Source organism: Aedes aegypti, chromosome 2 (genome assembly GCF_002204515.2).
Source record: "Aedes aegypti strain LVP_AGWG chromosome 2, AaegL5.0 Primary Assembly, whole genome shotgun sequence".
NCBI classification, from domain to species: Eukaryota; Metazoa; Arthropoda; class Insecta; order Diptera; family Culicidae; genus Aedes; species Aedes aegypti.
In genome coordinates, this window is record NC_035108.1 from 243,241,828 (window position 1) to 243,256,071 (window position 14,244).

The 14,244-nt window shown below is 35.5% G+C and overlaps 1 protein-coding gene and 1 long non-coding RNA gene across 4 annotated transcripts in view; both read left to right on the forward strand.

Moving 5' to 3' along the window:
• LOC5575446 (cytohesin-1) overlaps positions 1-14,244 on the forward strand; it is a 165,890-nt gene that overhangs the window by 44,211 nt on the left and 107,435 nt on the right. The gene's annotated exons all lie outside the window — the stretch shown is intronic.
• The window catches only part of LOC110676510, a 43,709-nt gene continuing 36,390 nt past the window's right edge, over positions 6,926-14,244 (forward strand). Inside the window, exon 1 of one of the 2 annotated variants that reach the window (XR_002500465.1) lies at positions 6,926-7,397. This is a non-coding gene — a long non-coding RNA (uncharacterized LOC110676510). The remainder of the gene's footprint in view (positions 7,398-14,244) is intronic. The other variant, XR_002500466.1, reaches the window with a different exon arrangement.

The window sequence follows — 14,244 nt, forward strand, 5'->3', positions numbered from 1 at the left end:
TAAACATCGAGCTCAACGAAGCAACCCGCTGTGAGTTGAGGCTTCTGTTGATCTACGCTACTGAGCAAACGATACCTTTATACTATCTTCGATATACGCTTTCCTTTACGACCAAGCAACGTAGTATCTGCTTTGTATGTAATGATACTGAGGTGTAGAAGCGTACTAGATAAATTTTACTCGCTTCGCAGTGTTGATTACCGGACGGCGATTATAGGGTGGTTCTCTCGTTTGTCATTGTAACACACTGGTTTTTATATCGAAACGGCATACTTTCCTGCATCTACCTGAGATTTTTCTATAATTCGTTTGTTCAAACTTTGTTAATACTTGAACATTTATAAGTATGAACTCGAAGTTCTGTTCAATTTTATATGAAGAAATGAAAAAGTGGCAAACGCAATGTTCAATATTATACTAGACAAAATTCAATATAATGCATTTGGTTAAGGTTAGTGATTAGATTCAAATACATCCTTCCTGGAAAAATCATGAAAACATTTTGAACATCCTGGGAAAATCCTGAAGCATATTCTGAATGGACACCCTGGTTCATCCTAATTCCTTTGTTGAAGATTGTGCTCAGTTCTCAGAGGGTTTAAAATATTTAAAAGAGGGACGAACCACATTTTTCTTTTGAAATTCACAAGTGTTATCTTATCTACAGTCAAGCAAAGGATTGTTACAGCTACGCGGATTTCACGGTTTTCGCGAATTTAAAAGCGACCTTTCGCGCTGATTTTGTAATTTCAAATTCTACGTCTTTGCAGAGTAATTTTGTTAGAGGTCGGATTTATTGTTATCCCCTGGAATCATAAATTCTTTCGTTTGGGACGGGGTTGTTGGTCTAATGGCTACCGCTTCTGCTTCATAAGCAGAAGGTCATGGGTTCAATCCCAGGTCCGTCCCTTTCCTCGTACTTTGTAGTTGTATCTTTCACTTGCTTCATAGCATTTGCTAGAACTCGAGACGGACAGAAATAAACCGTTTCGCTACGCTCAGTACAGCTGATCTGGCGATACTGGAGTAGCAACCACTGGCGGCCAATCAAGCTCAAGCTCAAGCAATCATAATTTCTTTTATCAGAGTTTCCAAATTTTAAAGAATTCTTTTGTTTTTAACCATTTTATTCAAAACTATTGGTCCCGGCAAACTTCGTCTTGCCATTAAGTAGGCTGTTGGAAAATGGCATGCACCCTTCCATACAAATTGACAGATAAATTTACACCCAATTTTTTATCTATTCCGGCGACTTTTCTAAACTTTGTCTTCACACGAACACGTCGGAACCCTACATGCATACAACAGTGAAAAAAATGTACAATTTCGTTGACCCATTCGGATGCCATTTCGTGACATACAAACACCATTCCATTTTTATTTATATAGATGTTTTTCTGACAATCAAAAACCCAGAGATAAAATTCTGCCTAAAATCGAATACTATTAGTTCACATGGTAAACATTTAAGTTCTAATCAAATGGATCACAAAAATATGATTTTTATCAATAAATACAAATATATTGGACATGGTACACTTCCCCGTACTTTTAAATGTGATGGGGTAACCGGGTCAAGTATTATTATAATACATTGGCACACTGCTTACGCAAATTTGAATAAGTTTTGATATCCTCAAATGTTGTTTTTCTTTAACTTTATTTCATTTCTGGCTTATGACGGGGTTGGTGGTCTAATGGCTACCGCTTCTGCTTCATAAGCAGAAGGTCATGGGTTCAATCCCTGGCCCGTCCCTTTCCTCGTACTTTGTAGTTGTATCTTTCACTTGCTTCTATCTACCACTCTTAATATATCACAGTTGATGTATCTATCACAGTTCATAGCATTCGCTAGAACCCATGACGGACAGAAATAAACCGTTTCCCTACGCTCCCATTCGTTCATCATTATAACATGCCTTCCTTTACGCCTGATACATAGGCAGTCTACTAAACAAACCAGCAAGCCTCTCTGCCATAAAAATTACCCCACCCTTTCACCCTTCCCGTATGAACTGGCGTTGACGCAGTGGCATATACGTTCAACCGTGGGAGACAGTTGAATGCAGGGATACCAAGTCAATTTTTCAGAAATCTGGAAGTTTTTGAAAATTTGTCTGGAAAAGTCTGGATCGCTTATGTCGTATATGGAGAACCTTACAAATTATTTACAAAACCTTACAAATTCATTAAAAATTTTATCTGGATCTTCCAGATTTTTGTATTATGGGGGCTCAAAAATCTGGAATATTCCAGACAAATCTGGAAGGTTGGCAACGCTGGTTGAATGCATCATCAATTCCTTCCCCTTCCCCTCATTGGTCTGCATTCTGACGTGGCAGGTACCATTGTTGCCTAAAAATAGAAGATCACCAGCATATATACACTGAGGGTGCCTGTTAATCACAAGCAGTCATCTGGTTGGTTCATTGTGTAAGTGCAGCTGATCTGGCGATACTGGAGTAGCAACCAAGGGCGGCCAATCAAGCTCAAGATCAAGCTCAAGCTCAACTTTATTTCATTTCTGGCTTAAATTTGTCAAAATTACCAGAGCAAATTTTAATTGATCCACCGAAAAGTTTGGTGGTATCTATGGTAGAAAAAATGTAATAAAAGAAATATTGCAAAATTTAATGAAATAAAACGTATATTTTTCGATAAACCGACATTTTAAATAAAGACACTACACGTTAATGCTTCCAGTGGTCTAGCATGCAACGCCCAGTGGCACAGTCAGAAAACATTCCTCTCGAAAAGTTTTCGGTCTGAGGCGGGAATCGAACCCACACTTCTTAGCACGATGCGGCTAAATGCCTCGGTGACACTAACCGCACGGCTACGAAGCCCACATCTACACGTTACAGTATGGCCCATAATAAATGCGAAAATCATCATATCATGTTCTATGGTAGTTTTTTATATGAAAAATAAATCATTAAATTTATTTATCAGTTGATTTCTTTAGTCTGTTTAGAATCGGTTTTCGTTTTGGACATGATTTTTATGTTTTTATTTCTTTTTAAGTGAGAGGGCTTGGGAACATACCTTCTGAATTTATGATGTAGTCATAGAGTTCCATACCTTTTGATGAAAACTTTGAAAATTTCCACGATCCGGTGCAATTATTTACAGGCCTTGTCTCTAACATTCGCACTTGTCAAATATTAAAAAAAAATAGTTTATATTTGAAGTGCAAAGACTTAAAATATGTTAGCTTAAGTCGGATATTCAGAATAACCGTGATTTGTGTTTCATTTATCATTTTTTCTCTTTCAAAAAGTTTGTATTATTTTACGTTTGATTAAACTTTGAAAAACAATCAAGGCTCATTAAACCCATAAGACGCAATTGCTTCTAAAATCATGACCCACGCATAAATTTTTTTTAGAGTTTTTGAAAGGAAGTTCTCTAAGACTTTTTCCATCCTCTGAGATCGATCTTTTTTATTTTCTACAATTAGATGCGTTTTTTTAAAGTATAAAGTTGATCACCAGAGTATGCAACAATCAAAGACTTTTTTGAGTTTTTTAGAACAAAACCTGTTTTTTGCTTTAACACATTTACAAGGATAGTAAAAAAATATACTATATGGCGAAGTAATGTTAGTATGTACTAATGAATAATCAGAATTCACATTCATCAAAAAAATAAAATAAAATAAAAATAACGCTTGTGAGTCCTAAATTCACGTTTGTATTGTTTTCGCATTTTATGGGCCATACTGTAAAACGCATACATTCTTCCTAATACTCGATATTGCATGACCCAGCTATTATTATTTTTATAAAAACTGATTTTAGACAAACTGGCTGGAACCAGGTGATTAAAGATTACAATCCGCACAGATTTTAGAAGTAGATGTGTTAATTAAAAAACTGTGCAAACATATTTTAAAACAAAATATGTATCGGGAATTCATAGAGTATTACCCAACATTTTGTCTCAAATTCCAAACACTCGGATTTTGTATGGCGATGTGCTTGAAATATTCCTCTTAAATGTGTCATCAATTTTCTAGGAAGTGGCAGCCAATTGCAACTCGAATTAAATGTCTTTAAGACTATTTTATATTCTGGGAGTTGTAATGATTGTCTAGTTCGAGGCCAGTGTAACCAGCTCAGATAGGTTTATTTGCGACATTATTAATTTGAATACGATTTATTCGTACTGCTCGGAATTGAAATCAAGGTGTTCGGAATATGAGACAGATTGAGCACATTATTCGGCATTTGAAGCAAAATGTGATTTTACACTTTTGCGTAATATTAATAGTAGCAAGGAGAAATCAATGATTTTATCAGTACGTTCAGCAGTTTACAGTTGGGTTTTGCGAAGGAACTAAAATTTTCACAAACATTTGCTGATTTATGTCTACCAGATGCATTTAAAGTCACTGTATGCCTTAAGTGTTCGGAATAAGAATCGAAACAGTAATACATACACTCCCGTGCAAAAGTTTGGGTTCACCCCCTCAAAAACATACAAAAGTGTTCAGTCCATATCTCTGTGGTTACACGTCCAATTGAAACTCTTTAAGCCGCATTCGAAAGGCAAAGAGTTATTCTTACTTCGTATGTATTTTTCCAAAAACATTTTTTGAATTTTGTATACTATATTTTAGGGTCCCAAATAGCCGTAGCGGTAAACGCGCAGCTATTCAGCAAGACCAAGCTGAGGGTCGTGGGTTCGAATCCCACCGGTCGAGGATCTTTCCGGGTTGGAAATTTTCTCGACTTCCCAGGGCATAGAGTATCTTCGTACCTGCCACACGATATACGCATGCAAAAATGGTCATTGGCATAGTAAGCTCTCAGTTAATAACTGTGGAAGTGCTCATAAGAACACTAAGCTGAGAAGCAGGCTCTGTCCCAGTGGGGACGTATCGCCAGAAAAGAAGAAGAAGATACTATATTTTTACTAAAAGTTGTTACATTTTTCAAAAAAACACACTGAAAAATCCTATCTTATTTCCTCAGCATTGGATTGACCAAATCAAAGTGTCATTATAATCGTAATTTTATATTCTTTGAAGAGACCCCAAGAAATTTTTGCGGGAAAATCTGGAAAGTATTCAAAATCAATGAAACAGTCAGTCAAGTCATCGTGCAAAAGTTTGGGTTCATCCCTCATTATAATGCAAATCGTGCAAAAGTTTGGGTTCACCTGAGCCGCACGCACATCATAGGGTGTTTTATGTATTTTGGACAGAGCATTACGCGTATATAATTTGGCCACCTCCATTTAATTTTGCCGTAAATGGCTAAATTATATTCGCGTAACGGTCTGTCCAAATTACTTTGATCACCCTATCTCTGCCATTTTTCAACCGATTTTAATAGTTTGAAGCTTTTTTGAGCGCAAATAATGGCGCGTACATGATTGGTTTGAGATTTCACAGATTTAAGTAAGTTCAGGTGAACCCAAACTTTTGCACGATACACCATACTGAGGGGTGAACCCAATCTTTTGCACGATGACTTGAATGTCTGTTTCATTAATTTTGAATAGTTTTCAGAATTTTCCGCAAAATTTTCATGAGCGCCCCTCAAAGAATGTACACACTTAAATTATTTTACGGATTCCTGTAAAATCTCAACAACTGAACAGTTCGGTGAACTAAATTAACGGAGTACGGTAAATTTTTACAGTATTCCGATAAAAATCACCGGAATCCGTAAAATTTCGAAGGAATTACGGTGTTTTATTTCACCGAACTGTTCAGCTGTTGAGATTACGGTGAAATTCACTGTAAGAGCTTAGTGTGTAAGATTACGATTCTAATGACACCTTGTTTTAAAATTTTGGTTGATTCAATACTGAGGAAATCAGCTATGTTTTTTCAGTGTGTTTTTTGAAAAATAAACTTTAAGTAACAATTTAGTATACAAAGTTCAAAAATGGTTTTAGAAAAATACATACGAAGTAAAAATAACTCTTTGTCTTTTGAATGCGGCTTGAGAGTTTCAATTGGACGTGTAATCACAGAAACATGGATTGAACACTTTTGCATGTTTCTTAGGGGGTGAACCCAAACATATGCACGGGAGTGTAATGCTGACGTTATAGAGGTTCAGTAACTACACAACTGAGCAAAAAGAAATGTTATTTTTAACTGTTAAATTTTGCGCAAATCTGCCGCGGATTGAATTTTATTCAGCTCTGATTTGATTTCGGTTGATAAATGAAACTATACTAAAAACTGTGATTATCCCTTCAAACATCATGCCAGAGAATATCTGTTCTATGATTCGATATTTCTGTTAATCGATGGTCTCTTCAATATCGGCTCATGGATGGTTTGCTGTAAAATGAACCTCTGTGAGCCGATGATCTCATGGAGTATGGATATGCATATTCCGAGAGAATGGATTGATGAAATATATGTAGAATATAGAACAAGTTTTTGGGCTGAATAAGATATAATTCTAATTTAGCTATTCTTCCTAGAACAACCCCATCCGTCTAGGGATGCTAGAAGAACCTAAAGAGAGAAATCATCGTGTCCGTACACAATTTAGTATGTATAGCAGCGCGCCAAGTTCAATGTGTTTTGGTTGCTTTTTTCCTCAGATCCGCTGCTGTCGTTGACTTTGCTCTTCTGTGTGTTGTGCTTTTATTTTACGTCTCGCATACCACCGACCGACTTCGACTGTGGTGCTGCTGCTGCTCAACTAAACTCAGCGCTCTCCCACATCTACCTATCCGTCCACGTCCGGTCGCCGTTTTGTCCATGCTTTAGAACCGGGGGAAGTCACAACAAGAGTACACATAACAAAGTATAGCTCCGTAGTCGCTGGTTGTTGTCGTCGTCGTTCATCGTTGATCGGAACGGGTATAGTGGATTTTCCTGAGTTGTTGTGGTGTTCGCAATTGTTGTGCTAACCCAAGTCGCATACGTCAGTCAAACCACTGGCCTAGGGTATATTCTCAGTTTTTAAATAATTCGCGAGATAGAAGGTCGCACAAGCCATTGGGTGTCGTCGAGTCGAGTTTGCGATCCGTTCTTTTTGCGCGGAATTCGCTCAGATCGGGCGCTGATAACCTCTGTCGCGAGTTCTAATCTGAGAGTTGGTTTGTCACCTGCATGCAAAGGTTGCGCAGCGATTCGGGCGAGTTTCAGTGACTCACTTGTACCCACATATTGTGCCTGTTTTGTGTAGTGAGTTTTTATCAGTTGGTGGGAAGCTTAAATATACACCCATGTGAATGCTATGAATCTATGTACCCAAGTGGAAACTCATCAAGAGGAAGTACGTCAACTACACACCAGAGAAAAGTCGATTTGAGGAAATGGAAAATACGTCTTGTGTAAACTCATCGGATGCGGATACTTGTTAAAATAATGTGCATTTTAGATGATGAATATTGAAAGTGGCGCAGTTGTAATCTACAAATGTGTTCGTATAAGAACAGCTCAACATCTTGCGTTATCGAAGTTCTGTATAGTTGAGAGGCAGTGGCGAAATAAACGAAAGTGTCATTCCATGAGAAACAGTAAACATTCCCAAAAGAAAACGGAATTAAGTGATTTGAGTCAAATTTCGTTATTACGATTCAAATTATACAGTTGCATAAAAGAAGTGTAACAAAGTTTGTGAGTTATCTGAAAGAACATGGAATCACATATATTTAAATATAATCAACCGAATCGAATAAAACAATGTGAAGAATAAAATAAGTTCAAACGTATCGATCTAACGCAAGGACGTCGAAGATTGCTTCAATTGCCAGCACCGGGTGTCGTATCGTCGATTGGCATGTCCGTCCAATCGAGCAAACAGCAAGCGTTCCCCATAGGAGCAAATGAACGTTAAAAATGTGTAAAAGTGTTCCTTTTCTGAAGTGCTAAAATTACTCACTCAAGCCTGATGCGCTGAATGGTGAGTCAGATGCTCACATGGCTCGGCCGGCGATAAAGAAGATTATCAAATTGAATTGTCACACAGCGACACAGTCTACGGTGGTGTTACAGATTTATGCAGTATTTCTCAATTGGACGCTGCCTTGTGTGTTGTTTATACAAAATCGTCACCAATCACGTCATCGTGGCTTTGGTTGATTCTCGTTTTGTGAAAACTGGAGGAAAGAAACGGCAGCAACAGCGTGCTCGAAACTAAATCGCTATTTGTGTGTAGGCAGGACCAAGAGAGGACAAGTGAAGAAGACATCCAAACAAACAAGCTCTATTGAGATCGTAAAAATACAGCTCGTGCGATATCGTTTGCTAAAATTGATGTTCCTCGCGCGTTGGGCAATAGCTATACTTCATCGGCAGGCCAGGCGATGCTATCTGGAGCGGACAGAGTAAATATTTGTCGGAAATTTTTGAACGACGGCGTTTCAAATTTTCTAATTTACACTTTTTTGTGAACTTTGCTGGAGGTACCGTAAAAGGAGTAATCTTTATACATGCTAAATGAAGCTAACTTTTAATGGGATCAAATGATAGGCCATAACATTTGCAATAATTGCATAAAAACACTTCATCGTTTTGTGATATGTTTTTTTTTCTTGGCCTTACCAAATTGACCTATATGGATAAATCTTCGACCTGAAATATTGTAGGTATAGGAATCGTCGTTATACTGGACATGTAGCATATGCAAGGGAGGCTTTCTTTAATTAACATGAAATATATTTGAAGTAACCCCTGGATCTTTTAAAGCGGAATGCATTAAGCAACATATAGACGATTTGTTTTAGATCTTTGGATGATTTTTTAATGTAATATCGGGATAAATTTCAGGTATTTTCTCGTATGAAAATTCGAGGTAGAATCCTGGCACATTATCCTAGTGTTATAAATTAAACGCCACTACACGAGTTTTTCAGGAATTCCAGTAGAAAAGACAACTGCAAGAATTTCTTCAGAAATTCCTCAAGTAACATTACTAGAGCTTTTGACTATTTTTTGTTTTGTGCAGAAATTCCTCCGGGATTTTTAAAGGATTTTCTTGAGCAAATTTTTCATCCACAGGGCAATTCTTCTATTGATTTCTCCAGTTGTTACTCAGGGAGGTCTTTGAAAAAATAATATAGAAGTTCTTCTAAAAAAACCCACAAAAAAATAAATTCATTTAGGGATTCAATTTTACAACAATTATAAAAGGAATTCGTACTCCGATTTTTTAAAGTAACTTTAAATCTAGGAATATTTCAACCGATTCCTTAACCCTTAATACCCAAGCCCGTCTGTAGACGGGCTACACTTTGGATTTTTTTGTATTCTTTCGTAGTTCGAAAGTATTTGTTTTACTTACACCTTGGACCATAACACGCATTTAATTTTTGAATCATTTTTGTATATTTTAATGCTTGAAAAACCCTGGAGCCTGGGGGTATTAAAATATGTTCAAACCTGTTTTTCCGTTAGTGATACGGAAAATGAAATATATTCTAGAAAAGAAAATAAAAACTTCATAATTTCAAGAGTATCGTAAAAATTCAAAAGTTTATTTTTGCCAAAAATCGGTAACCAAAAAGAAGAGGTTTCAAGAAAAATAAAAAGGAATGTACAAATAATAGAAAAATCAAACACCAAAATTCTTAAATTTGCTAATAAAAATAAACCATTGCCCAAACCGTGCTCAGATCTATTTTAGATAACGAAAAATTAAATTCAGAACTAAAATAGTTTAGTCGATGAATTCGTCAAGGGTCTCCTTATGAAGGTGCTCCAGGAATTTCCTCCATAGATTTCTTAAGGATATCTCCAGCTTCCAGATCCAGCATATTATTTTAAACATTTGTCAATAACATTTTTCTCCGTATTTTTTTTTTCTTTTTGCAAATACCTCCATGGACTCAACCCGAAGAGGTTACTCCAGAAAATTATGAAAAAACAATAACATAAACAAAGCTTTTGTTTGGCATTTTTTTTAATAATCATTCCAACAATTTATTAGAAAAATCCTCTGAGGCTTCCCTAAGGATCCAGAAGTTCCTTCAGGAATCCTTGCAGGAGAGTATCATATAATTCTTAAGATGTTTCATAAGAGATTGAGATTTCATTAGAAATAAACCATGCCTGTATGCCTTTTCAAGAATTCCTCCCATAATTTCTGAGAAGTTTCCTGGCTTATTCACTGGAAAAATGTTTGAACAAATTATTTGAGTAATTCTTTGGGAAATTTTTGGAAGTATGAAGGAAGAAATTCCGTGAAAGATACACTGGTTGAAAACAAAACTCCATTAAATTTCTTGAGAATCTTTGAGAAAATTCAAGTACCCGTGAAGTAATGATTACATATATCTTTGAGTATATTATTGTTTGAACTTATAAACTTTTGGAACGAGAATCTCGGATGAAAACTTAGGACATCCATGTACATACTCTTAGAAATTTTTCTCCGGCAGATTATTCAAGATATTTCTAAAGAAAATCCTCCAAGAATCTTCAGTGAGTTTTCAGTGGATTTTTCCAGGATTCCATTTATCACTACTTCAATTTCAATTCATCGAAGGATATTTTTAAAATAACTTCAGAGATTCCTCAGGTATTTCAGCTTTTTTATCATGTCAAGATCGCTTGTAAGATCAATTTTAGATTGCAAAAAAATATATTTAAAATGCTTAAAATCTTAATTTTACTAAAACTTCACGACAATTTTTCATTTCTGATTATTAGGAACCTGAATGTACTGTCATTGTTGCGATGCTATCAATCATAACAAAACTAAAAATTTTGATAGATTTGCTGCTAAATAGAACACCAATTAATTCGAACGCCTATCTATATTTCCATGTAAGCAACCATTTGCATTCACATTTTTTATAGCCAACCAAGATAACGCCGTTCACCGCAAATGTGATAAGAAAACTGTTTGACAAACGCACAACCCTACAGCAAATCGACAGTATTTGCAGCTGCTTCTTATCAAAGGCATGTTATGCCCCTATCGTCGTTTGCTTGTACCATTGTAGAATGTACTTGATAAAAACTTAGATACAATTATTTCTACAAAAACTTTCCTGCCCATGTTCGCATGGTCGACGTAACCACCAGTACTACCCGGGTAGAGGAGAATAGCAAAATAATAAAAAAAATTACTATTAAAATAAAATGTTTGAATAGCAAAATTTGTTCTTTGTTTGTTTGAAATAAGAGATAAAATAACAAAAATAATAACTAAGTTTGTATGGCATAAAAACTAAATAATAACATATTTTGCCATTGTAATAACAAAATAATAGCAAAAATATAGGCAACCGTAAATAACAAAATATGTTATTATTTAGATATTGATAACGAAATAATAACTAAATAAGCTATTCACAAGTAGATCAAAATAATGGCAATTTTAGTTCTTTCACTTTAATATCTTAATTTAACATGATTGAAAAATGAACTTTTTGCTTTCCTGCTAAAAACTTTTGCTTTTTGAATCTTCAATGAATATTATACGAATAGTAAAATGAGCTATTATGGTAAAATTTGATATTGGTTTGTTCTCATGAATTATTTAAATAATGTTTTCAAATATCAAAATAATAACATAATTTACTGTGATGGCGATATTTGTTATTCTTTAGATATTTAAGGTTTTTAGTATTTTTTGCACAAATAACAAATTTTGCCATGATAGTATATTTTGTTATTGATTAGTTATTACATGACTTTCAAGAATAACATATCAATGATAAATTTTGCTATGATTGTATGTTTTTCTATTGATGAGATATTTAATGTCATATATTAATAACATCATAATGGTTAAAGTAGATATTATTGAAAAATTTGTTCTTATTTTACCATTATTTTGTTCTTCACCTCTACCCGGGTATCATTGCAAGGGGAAATGCGTTTTTGTGTTTCCGACTGTATTCTTGCATCTGTTAATAAATTTGGTAAAATAATATGTGCGCTTAACAAGGATCGAAGTTTAAAAGCCGAGTTGATATGTTTTTAAATTTCTTTCTTTTGTCATCTTAAAACGCACGCATCAGTTTTTGCGACCAATCAATAAGTTTGATAAACGATCATATGCATGAATTGACGTAAACTCCTGGTCACTTCCATAGTGCTAAACTGTCTGAATAGACGCTAGAAAAAACGTACGTATGTTCGGAAATTGATGTAATATTGATCTAATATTTTCAAACACATAAATATTGTTTGCTTATCCAAAGAATGTACTATTAGTTATAGAAATGCATTAACAATAAAAAAAAACATTATGTTGATCATATTGGCGCTTACGTCGATTATGCGAACATGGGCAGTTCTATCACAGGACAAACCAAATAGCACCCTCAATCCGGCGGCAAAGCACAAAACATATGTTTTGCACGCCTCTATGTGTTTTCATAACACTCGCTCTTTGCTATTCAGTGTTGTGAATGCTAGAAAATGTCTTCAGAGTGTAAAGCACGCGTTCGCCATAATAGAAGATAACATCGCATCATAATGTTTCCATTATTAACTATATTCATAGACATACACAACCAACCCATCGGCGACGCACTCGAAAAGAGGTTGGCGGTGGCGGTCTTGTATTTATCGTACGTAAAACTAAATATTTTCGAATCGATACATCTTTTCCGACGAGACTGACAGGAAGCGACGCTCCACGACGGCGACAGTGTTTTTGTGTAGTGGAAAATGTGGGTCTTTACATCGCTGTGAACATGTAGGGTAAATTGGTATAATGCGCCCCAACCGGGCAACACGTCCCAATTCATTTTCAAGGGATTGAGGCTTCTTTAACACGTAAATATGATTACATATCTTAAATATCCGCAAAACAATTATGTTGCGCATATAAGATCTTTGGGAAGTATTAATAACCAATAGAAAAACCAAACATATCGAAAATCAGCTTTTTTGCGTAAAATTTTGGGTCCGATAGGCAAGCCTCGTTGTAAATGAAGCCCATCTTTTACTATTGTATTTATTACAAAAAATTTTACCGGAAGACGACTAATGGACCCCTTTAAGCTTAGCAAGTGGTGGAATTCTCCTTGGAAACATTTCTACAAACGTCGTCTACTCTTTTTAGAAGCCACTTGGCAAGAAAAAGTTGCATGCAGAGCATGACCAACTAAGTAAATAAAACTTTGACACCAAAAACTATAGAAGTAATGCATTTGCCACTGCGATCGAGCAGTTTTTCCTTAGGGGGGCGTATTATACCTGTTTATCCTAAACTTACAGATCGTAATAGTTGAGGAAACAGTTATTCCAATTCCATTTTTTCTACAGATGATTTTTTGTGTAAACCTAATTGGATTCCACAAACATTTGTAAGATAGCACATCTTGCGACGTCAACTAAGTAAAACGAATATGTATATACACTAGGGGTTCATTCATATATTTCATAACGCCGAAAATTACCATTTTCGACACCCACCCACCCCGTCGTAACGCTTTTTGTATGAATATTTGTCAAATGTTGTATGAGCTGTAACATCACGACTGCACCCACCCACTCCTTCAGCGTTATGAAATTTATGAATGGGCCCTAGCCTGGAACACGGTTGTATGAAAAATATAGATTCTCGCTCCAGTCCACTTTTTGGATTTCATTTAGGTCTTATAACAACTGTGCAAAATTTCAGCTCGATTGGTGAAACTATATTTACGCGCCAGTCGTTCAAAGTTTGTATGGGATTTACTATGGGAAAACTTACTTTTGCAAAGAAAAATTGCCAAAGGTCAATGGGCACCTCTTAAAAATACTGAACACAGACCTCGATAGATAATTCTACGATAAACAACATTGTTAAAGACCTCGAAGCAATCCGATGCTTAAGCATAGGGGAGCTAAGCTTTCAAAATTTGCATCTCTCTAATATACACATAAAAATATTAATACTTTTCAAATTACATTCAGAGAAAACTATTGTAAAATATACAATATATGGCAGAAAGTCTCAAACAATTTCATATTGTTCTGATTGATCCCTTGTTGTATCAACAATCGACGACAATTATGATCCAATTAACTTAAATGAAAAAAATAACCTTCCTATGTGAGCATTGGACACAGTTGAGGACGTATTCTAGATGAACGGAATCAGTATGAGCATTTTTGTGGTCCTGGAATCAAAGGAAAATAAATTATACTGATGAACATTTTTCACCAACAGGTACTGCCATGTTTTTTACCTACCTACATTTTATTTGATATGAAGTCCTTCTGACACTTCATCTCATTATCAGAGTTTGGTTCACGAAACCTGAGCTGCGTTTGCCAGGAATGCTATCGAGGGAGTCGTCAGTATCATAATTATCATAAACAAA